The 10,860-nt window shown below is 34.6% G+C and overlaps 1 pseudogene; it reads right to left on the minus strand.

Moving 5' to 3' along the window:
• Positions 1–2,260: 2,260 nt before the first annotated feature.
• On the minus strand, positions 2,261–5,236 carry LOC105304873 (annotated as a pseudogene).
• Positions 5,237–10,860: the final 5,624 nt, after the last annotated feature.

Below are 10,860 nucleotides of genomic sequence, written 5' to 3' on the forward strand. Positions count from 1 at the left end.
TGAGCAATTAAAGAAATATATTTAGTCCTGGGAGAAATGTACAGGTAAACAGGAAATGAATGAGTTTTTCAGGAGAATTGACAAAAAATATCTATGTACTTTAAAAATAACTTAACATTATTTAAAATTTTTCATATATGATTTTATAGCTATAATCATGTAGTTATTTGCTAAAATATCACTGATTAACAAAATCCTGAATGAATTCTAAGATTTTGTCCAAAGGAAAAATGAAAATGAAAATGATAATTTGTTTTTATACTGAGCTATAGTAAAGTCTGGTAAAAGAGAATCAAGGTCAGATTTATGGTCATTTCACCACTAACATCTTGTCATAGTATCTGTAGATGATACTTGCATATGTATGCACATATAGCTTTGTAAACATTTAAAATTCCTTAAATCTGTGTACTTATAAGACTCATCTAAATGACGTCAAAAATAAAATGCAAGGCCAGTTCCTACCAAAAAGAACAATCAAAAGAACTAATAGCTGATAACTTTTTGAGAAAACTATATATAAAAAAAGAATTAAAAGTCATATTTTATAAAACAAAACAAATACTTTTTTCTAATAAAACCTGTAATGTAAAAAAAATAAACTTTAGGATAAAACTCACATTGCTGCCATGAAAAAGAGGTGTATCAAGGCATATACTGTAATATTTTGGAGTACTTTATCTTTCTAAATGCATGATAACAATTGGATTTATGTGTTTTCTATTATTTTGGGTTTTTTTACTCAATTTTACCTTCTTACATTATAGCATGTCATTAAATAGTTTTACAAAATTTTACCTTCTTACATTATACCATGTCATTAAATAGTTTTACAAACTTACATTATAGCATGTCATTAAATAGTTTTACTCAATTTTACCTTCTTACATTATACCATGTCATTAAATAGTTTTACAAACTCTCTTAATAGATGCATAAAATTTTACATAAAAGAAACCATACTTCACTGATACTTGGCACATTTTCCAGTGTTTCAATGATTCATCTAATTGTCTGGTTCATCAGCTCTTCATATATCAACAGAGTGTTGTCTGTATCTAGTGGTGAAATTTAGTAGCTAAATTTTTATTTTTTATTTTTGATAAATGCAGGGCTTTCTACTGAGAATAAAAGTGGAGAAGAACAGAAAATACAAGGGGAAATAGACAAAGAAGAGAGGTGGAGCTGTCACAAGCGTCATATCATACCACATTGGTTGACGTAGTGGCAGAACAGAGTTTAAGGAGAATACTGACTTGTATTGTGTAAATACTTCATGCCATTTATTTATTTATATCATCTCACTTAATCTTTTTAACAATCCAGCCATACAAGTACAATTACCCACCTTTTGTGGCTGACAACAGTGAAATTCAGTCTTGAAACCCAAGCTATCTGTGTCCAAAGCTTATACTTTAAGTTATTTTAGCCAGTTACCTGACTATGGCTGTGTTCAAGAAACAGCAGAAAGAAGTACAAGAGTTAGTGATTCCTGCCTAGGTTTCCATTTTGGACTGCTGGTTTATACTGACATTATAAATCCTGGGATGGAAGTAATTTTGAAAGGTCACCTAATCCATTCACCCTGCCTTAAACTTTCCTGACAGATGAGGAGCTACCTTAATTCTCTACCCCTTCAAAAGAATGTACAGCTTCCTTCTGTCTCTTATTCCTGGGCTTAACAACTCCTAGTGCAGGAAATCTCATCTTTTTTCATAGCATAAATCTCATTCAATGCTATTTAAGCTTGTTGCCTTTTTTCCTGCTTGTTGAAAACCCACAGTGATGTCTAAATAACAGAATTTCCTGTACTAAAGATGAATATTGAAAATTTATCTTTTTCAAACTGTATAGTTCATGTGCTTTTAACTTTTATTAAAAATACTTATTTTTCAGCAGCATTAGTTGTCTTTTATTTTTCTTCTTGGTGTTAAGAGTTCTTTTCCTCCTTTTAGTATTAATGGGCTCAGACCAGGGAGTGCTACAGGGAGTTTGACCTTGGTTTTGCTGGCTTTTCTACGAGACCTATATTCAAATCCCTTTAAGAAATTCTACAGCTGCCCTGTGATCTTTATCTACAATGTCAAAACACTGTGAGCATCTTGTGTTTTTGTTTCTTTTCTTTATGATTCTCATCCGATTACTTACTTACTTTTAAAGGCTTTCAAAGACTTAATCAAATGTGAATATAGATATAGCTACTCTTGGTGGGTAAGGAGGTTCTCCAATGCAAACACATTTCTAGCTAGATATTTATAGGCTAATGATGTTTCTTGAAAGTTTGCTTACTATCCCATTTTTTATCTCCAGCTCTTTCTGTAGTCCCATTTGATTCACATTGTGCAGCTAATAGAGCTTCATCTCTATTCAATGTTTCAATCTTAAATTTAAATGGGATTAATGCAGCGAAAAGTTCTTTTTAAATAATTAGGTTAATAATCTGGAAATTATGGCTTCCCAAATAAGGCATCCCCAAAGCTTCTTTACTTCATTTTTAGGACTACTTTTTTTTTTTTTTTGCCTATCTTCAGATTTCCAAATAACTAATATGTTCACGTGATTAATAATTCTAAATATGATTTATCTTCTTTGTGCTTTAGTTTGAAAACAGTAGAGACTGTCTTCTCAATTGATTCAACAGCTGTAGATCTTTCTAGAGGTCGCATTGCAAGAAGGCATTTGTCATTAATCATGGCTTTAATTAAAACTCAGGTTATAGCTGAGTAAACTTTCTCCTCTGCTGTTAATTTTTCATTTTACCCTTGTCTTTTTCTTCTTAAAATATATTAAAATAATAATATGGCTTATTATGTATTTTGTATTTTATATTTCCTAGCACTGCTAACATTTTAGAAAAAACAAATATAAGCATGAGTCTGACTATTATTTTTTCGATAGCCAGAGGTAAAGTTGATTGTATACAGTATCACTTATTATAATATGCAAAATATCTTGAGCATTTACATACAAGTTTGCTTCTTAATTCTGTATCCAAAAATAAGCTACCACTATCTTCGTCTTTCTACCATTTCTTGTTTAAAATACCTGACATTTACTCATTTAAAAATACAAATAAATATAATGCTATGTAGATATATAAAAAGCAATAAGATTTTTAAAAAATATTCATGATAAAAAGTACCATATGGAAAATTAACTGAGGGTAGTATTTTTAGGATAGTAGCTCCTTTTCCAGACAATCATATATTTAATCCTTTATGAAATATGGAAAAGCATACTGTAAATCCATGCCATAAAAGAAATCTAGATTATCTGACTGTTATAAACTGACTCACTTAAGAGACTACCATAGATCTCCAGAAAACCGGAATATTCAGCAAGTGGTCTTTAAGTACCTCAGTACAGCAGGTTTGGTTCCAGACCACAACTATCAAGGGAATGTTGCAATAAAGCAAGTTAAATGAATGTTTTTGGTTTCCCAGTGTATGTGTTATACCTACACTATAGTGAAGTCTATTAAGTTGCAACAGCGTTCTATCTAAAAAAACAATGCACCTACCTTAATTAAGTAATATTTTGTTGTTAAAAAATGCCAGCAATCATCTGAGCCTTCAGTGAGTCATAATCCTTTGTCACTGGAGGTTTTTGCCTCCAAATTGATGGCTGCTGAATGGTCAGGTTGGTGGTTTCCGATGATAGTGTGGCTATGGCAGTTTCTTAAAATAAGACGATGAGTTTTGCCGCATTGATGATCCTTCTTTTCACAGATGATTTTTCTGTAGTATGCAATGCTGTTTGGTAGCATTATACCCGCAGAACTTTCAAAATTGGTGTCAGTACTCTCAAAATCTGCTGTTGCTTTGTCAACTAAATTTAAGTAACATTCTAAATCCTTGGTTATCATTTTAATAATTTTCACAGCATCTTTAGCAAGAGTAGATTCCATCTCAGGAAACCATTTTCTTTTTGGCTCATCCATATGGAGCAACTTCTTTTTTGTTAAAGTTTTATCATGAGATTGCAGCAATTCAGTCACATCTTCATGCTGCACTTCTAATTCTAGTTCTCTTATTATTTAACCACATCTGCAATTAATTTCTCCACTGAACTCCTGGACTCCCAAAGACATCTATGAGGGTAGAATTCACTTCATCCAAACTCCTGTTGATATTTTGACCTCTTCCCATGAATCACAAATGTTTTTAATAGCATCTAGAATGGTGAATACTTTCCAGAAGGTTTTCAATTTACTTTGCCCAGGTCCATAAGAAGAATTGCTATGGCAATTATAACTATATATTATGAAATATGTATTTTTAAATTAATAATTGAAAGTCAAAATTATTCCTTGATCCATGGACTGCAGAACGGATGCTGCATTAGCAGTCACAAAAACAACATTAATCTCATTGTACATCTCCATCAGAGCTCTTGGGTGACCAGGTGCACTGTCAATGGGCAGTAGTACTTTGAAAGGAATCCTTTTTCCTGAGCAATAGTTCTCAATAGTGTGCTTAAAAAATTCAGTAAGCCATGTTGTAAACAGTTGTGCTGTCATCCGGGCTTTGTTGTTCCATTTAAAGAGCACAAGCACAGTAGATTTAGATTAATTCTTAAGCGACCTAAAGTTCTTGAAATGGTAAGTGAGCATTGCCTACAACTTACGGTCACCAGCTGCATTATCCCCTAACAAGAGAACCAGCTCATCCTTTGAAGCTTTGAAACCAGGCATTGACTTATCTTTAGCTATGAAAGTCCTAGATGGCATCGTCTTCCAATATAAGGCAGTTTCATCTACACCAAAAACCTGTTTAGTGTAGCCACTTTTATTAATTATCTTAGTTAGATCCTCTGGACAACTTGCTGCATCCTCTTCATCAGCACTAGCTGCTTTACCTTGCGCTTTTATGTTATGGAGGTGGCTGCTTTTCTTAAACCTCATGAACCAACCTCTGCCAGCTTCAAACTTTTCTTCTGTAGCTTCTTAACCTCTGCTAGCCTTCAAAAAAATTGAAGAGCATTAGTGCCTTGCTCTTGGTTATGCTTTGGGTTAAGGGAATGTTGCAGCTGGTTTGATTTTTTTAATCTAGACCACTAAAACTTTCTCCATATCAGCAATAAAGCTGTTTGACTTTCTAGTCATTTGTATGTTTAGGGGAGTGGCACTTTTAATTTCTTATCTCAACTTTCAACATGCCATCCTCAGTAAGGTTTATCATTTCTCTAAAGTGAGAGATATGTGAGTCTTCCTTTCACTCAAACACTTACAGGGCATTGTCGGGTTATTAAGTGGCCTGATTGTAATATTGTGTCTGAGGTGATAGAGAAGCTTGGAAAGGCGGACAGAGGAGGAGGAACAGTTAGTTAGTGGAGCAATCAGAACACACACATTTATTGGTTAAATTAGTTGAATTATGTGTGTGCAGTTTATGGCAGCCCAGCACACAATAGTAACATCAAAGAGCAGTGATCACAGGCTTCCAGTCAAGATGGCAGAGCAGGTAAACTCTGTGCTTGCCTCCTCCCATGACCACCTCAAAATTACAACTAAACTACAGAAAAACTATCATTTAGAATTGCGTGAAGTCTAGCTGAAAAGAAGCTCTATAACTAAAAATATACAGAAGAAGTCACTCAAGATTGGCAAAAGTGATGGAGACATGGAACGAATTGTTTCCACACCCATGTGTGGCAGTTAAAAATCGGGAGGGACATCTTGGCTGCAAGATCCCCCGTGAAGAGTGAGGTGTTGCATCTGCACAGCAGGCTCCCAGCCCAGAGTTTCAATGCTAGGAAGAAGAGTCCCCATAACTTCTGGCTGTGAAAACCAGTGGGAGTTGTAGCTGAGTGAGACGAAGGGCTGCTGGAGTCCCAGGAGTTCCTCTTAATGGGCCTACACATGGACCCACTCGTTCTGTGCTCCAGTGCTGGGGCAGCAGCTTGAGAGGTGCCAGGGACATATAGGGAAGAAATAAATTGTCTGCTTCGGAGTAAGAGCTAGAGCGACAGTTTCAGACAGAAGTGCTGGCAAAAGTCATAGTTTCTTTGTTCAGCACTCCAATCACCCAGCCTGCACATACAGGTGGGCACCATATCTGAGTCTCCATCAACCTGGCTAACACTATTTACCCTGCCCTGGTGAGTCCCTGAGACTCCACTCTACCCAAATTCTGGGCTCACCCTATCCCCTTCCAGTGGCTTTTTCATACAAATGGCCTATCTTGGTTCATGCTGTTGAGTTTCTTAAAATCTCTCAAAGGATCACAAAAAACTAAACAAGCAGCATCTGGCCTCGGAGTGCCCCATACCTCTTGCTAAAGAGCCACAAGCCAGGCACTAGCAGCAGCTGGCCTCAGTTCACAGCTTAGACTCTCCAGGCATCTCTGAGCCCAGCACAAGTGGCAACCACCTATAGATCACATTATAGATCATACTAAATGGCCCCAGACAGAGCACAGACAGCAGCTGACCTTGGCCTGTGCCAGAGCACCTCCTAAAAGGCCTAAGAACCAATACACCTGGTGGCCAGTTATATGTCAGACCACACCAGACCACCACTCAATTAATGTCAAAAATGACACACCCAAAAGGGTGGACTCAAGAGGCACCAGAGCCCCACTAAAGTGAATCCTGGTCCTTGAGGTCAGCCACTGCACAACAGTTTGTCTGCTGTAGTCACAGCCATTCCTGACAAGCAGTCAGCCTGAGAGTCAGTCCCTCCCATTGATATGTCAACAACAGTCAAGGCTCAACTATAACAGGAGGGCACACACAACCCACACAAGGAACATCTCTGAATCACCTGGCTCATGTGAACAGGGAGACTATGCCACTGATCCCCATGGACCGCCTACTATATAAGGCCACTCCGCCAAGACCAGGAAACATAGTGGCTCTTCCTAATACATAGAAACAAACAGAGGGAGGCAGCCAAAAAAGAGGAAACAAAGAAACAAGTCCCAAATAAAAGATTAGAACAAAGTTCCAAAAAAAGAACTAAACAAAATGGAGACAAGCAATCTGTGAGATGCAGAGTTCAAAACACAGGTTATAAAGACACTCAATGATCTTCATGCACTGAGAACTTCAACAAAAAGACAAGAGACATAAAAATGGAGATAGAAAAGTTAAACAAGAACCAATCAGAAATGAAGAGTACAATAACCGAAATGAAGAATACATTAACTGGAATCAACAGTAAATTAGATTAAGCAGAGGATCAAATTAGCAATTTGGAAGACAAAGTAGCAGAAAACATCCAATCAGAACAACAAAAAGCAAAGAGAATCCCCCAAAATGATAGTTTAAGGGGCCTTTGGGACAGCATCAAGCATACCAACATTTGCATTATAGGGGTACCAGAAGGAAAAGAGGGAGAGGAAGGAATTGAAACCTATTTGAATAAATAATGATGAGAAACTTCCCTAACCTGGTGAAGGAGATAGACATACAAGCTCAGGAAGCGTAGAAAGTCCCAAACAAACTGAACGTAAAGGGACCCACACAAAGACACATCATAATTAAAAAGCTGAACGTTAACAACAGAGAATCTTAAAAGCATCAAGAGAAAAGCAGTTACCAATAAGAGAGCTCCCATAAGACTATCAGCTGATTTCTCAACAGATACTTTGCAGGGCAGAAGGGATTGGCATGAAATATTCAAAGTGATGAAAAGTAAGGACCTAAAACCAAGATTACTCTATCCAGAAAAGCTATCATTTAGAATTGAAGGACAAATAAATACCTTCCCAGACAAGAAAAAGCTAAAAGAGTTATCACCACCAAACCACTACTACAAGAAATGTTAAAGAGACTTCTTTAAGAAGAAAAAAAAAGACAAAATATGAATAATAAATTATAATAACTACATATTAAGCAACAAGGAGTTTAAATGTAAATGGATGAAATGCTCGAATCAAAAAACATAGGGTGGCTGAATGGATAAGAAAAGAAAACCCTTATATGCTCCCTTCAAGATATTGACTTCAGATCAAAAGATTCTCACAGACTGAACACAAAAGGATGGCAAAAGATATTTTATGAAAATGGAAATTTAAACAAAGCTGATGTAGCAATACTTATACCAGTAAAATAGACTTTAAAGCTAGAGATAAAGAAGGACCCAGTTATCTCACCTCTGGGTATTTATCCAAAGAAACTGAAAACACTGCTTCTAAGGGATATATGCATCCATATGTTCATTGCACCATTATTTTCAATAGCCACGATATGGAGGCAACCTGAGTGTTCATCAATGGATGAATGGATAAAGAAGAGATGGTACATATATACAATGGAATATTACTCAGCCATAAAAAAAGAATAAAATCTAACCATCTGCAATAACATGAATGGACTTAGAAGGTTTTATGCTGACAGAGAAAGATAAATGCCACATGATTTCACTTCTGTATGAATCCAGAGAACAGGATAAACAAATAGATAACAGAAACAAATTCATAGATACAGAGAGCATTTTGATGGTTGCCAGATTGAGAGTGGGAGGAATTAGGGGGATGAGTGAAGGGGAGACTGGATTAAGAGGTACAATTTGGTAGTTACAAAATAGTTTTGGGGATGTAAATGTAGCATAGAGAATATAATAACTACGTAGCTCGTCAGATGGGTACTAGATTTATCGGGGTGGTCACTTTGTAAGTTATATGTCTAATCACTATATTGTACATCTGAAACTAATATAATATTGTATGTCAGCTGCATGTAACAGATATAATAATAATGAAGAAGCTTGAAATATTGCAAGAATTATCAAAATGTAACACTGAGATGCCAAGTGAGCAAATGCTGTTAGAAAAATGGCACTGATAGACTTGCTTGATGCCAGGTTGCCAGAAATCTTCAATTTGTAAAAAACACAATATCTGCAAGGTACAATAAAGCAAAGTGCAATAAAACGAGGTATGCCTATATAAGTTTAGACTAGATCACCTCCAAGATTATGTGAATTTCAAAATCACATATTTAATATTGCATTAAATATTGGAGTAGTAATATTGTGTTAAATATTGGAGTAGTAAAATAATTTGAAACCTACATCAAAAGGTTTAAACCACTTGAAAAAACTATAATTATTTGAAATGTGTATAACATAAACATTTAAATATCTTATGAAGTTAAAGTAAATCCATTTTTTATGAGTCAACATCAATCTTCAATTACATGAAATTACTTTTTTTTGTATTATGTGTATGTCTAGTTCATTGACTTATTTCATTTGGGCTGCTGTAACAAAATAGCACAGACTGGGCAACTTATAAACAACAAAAATTTATTTCTTACCATTCTGGAGGCTGTAAGTCCAAGTTTAGTGTTCCAGAGTGATCAGGTTTTGCTGACTTCATGCTGATGTAGGAAGGTCAAGGGAGCTCTCATGTGCCTCTTTTATAAGGTTAGTAATCTCATTCCTGAAGATTCTACTCTCAAGACCTAATCACCTCCCATAGGCCCCACCTCCTACTATCACCCTGTTGAGTATTTGGTTTTCAACACAGGAATTTTGAGGGTAATGTGAACATTCAGACTATAGCATCTATTTTTTGAAAATTACAATTATGTGTTCAAAGACGACATTGTACTCAAAGCATGTTATATGTAAAGTTTTATAGGCGTTCTAAAGAAAGTTAAGAGCAATAGCTTTGTTAAGCAACGCATTAAATTGTTTATAAAAATAGAAAGCTCTACCTTATATCACTATCTTCAAACTTTTGATGAAGCTTTGTATCAGCAACACGTAGTTTTATTTTAGTTTTTTCGGTGCAGTGATAGTTTACTGATTTTATAAATCCTGCCATAAAGTAAGAAAATGTAAAGAATGAAAAAGATAAAATATTATAAAAGACTCTTTATATCCCAATAATAGACCATTTTAGGACAATTTAAGATTTAAATTAGTAAATATAATTTAAATCTCTTTTCATGAATAGTATTTATTCTGATGAAATATTTGAATTAAGATTAGCCAATTCCAAATCAATAGTCAATCATTTTTCTTGTCAATGATTTCCTTAAAAGCATTCAAAATAGCAACATTCTTTTGAATTGACCGAACAAAACCAGCATAATTTTTTTTATGTGATGTAACTCAGGCTATATAGTTTTTATATGAGGAAAGCTTGTTCGGATTCCTTTACTTGTACTACACTGCTTATATATACAAAAAGGACTTTCTATTTTCAAATATTTTAATTATTCTTAACGGATTCAGTTCCCCATATAATTTTCACATCTAATTATCTTTTTCTTTCTCAATAAAATATTAAAATCAATTAACTGTTTTTATTTTTAAGATTTGTTGAATAAAAGTTCAGTATGTTTTAATTATTTTAGGTCAAATTTATTAGTATTGCCTAATGGCAGTAAAAGTTGAATTGCAAATTAGATAGCTTTGAGTCACATCAGTATTCGAAGTCTAGATAATGAAATATTTAATTATAGATCTGGTGACTCCTAAATAAAAACCCATATAAAGGGAAATTTTTATACTATAAGGATTCAATACTGACAGTTGAATGCATTAGAAAAGCAAACTGAATGGGAGATCAAGAAGATCCATTTCTAAATTAGATTTTTTATTTCAAACATATGAGACCACGCTGGTGCCATATCAGAAAATGGTCCACACAAGGAGAAAAATGTGATTATGAATTTCTCATTCAGTCAAAATAACACAAATAATATACTCACAGCATTTCGTCTTGCACAATTCAGTGACTGGTATAGGGAGAAGTAATTCTTACATGTTTTTCAAACATGAAAAATAGAAGATGATAACAAAAGATTTACAACAAAAAAAAAAAAAAAACCCACGGTGAATCTTTTTTAACAATTTAAAACGTTGCTGTTCTTCATTTGTTTAGAAAGTATTTTTATTTTTTTTTT

This window comes from Pteropus vampyrus, unplaced genomic scaffold, assembly GCF_000151845.1.
Source record: "Pteropus vampyrus isolate Shadow unplaced genomic scaffold, Pvam_2.0 Scaffold11, whole genome shotgun sequence".
Classification (NCBI taxonomy): Eukaryota; Metazoa; Chordata; class Mammalia; order Chiroptera; family Pteropodidae; genus Pteropus; species Pteropus vampyrus.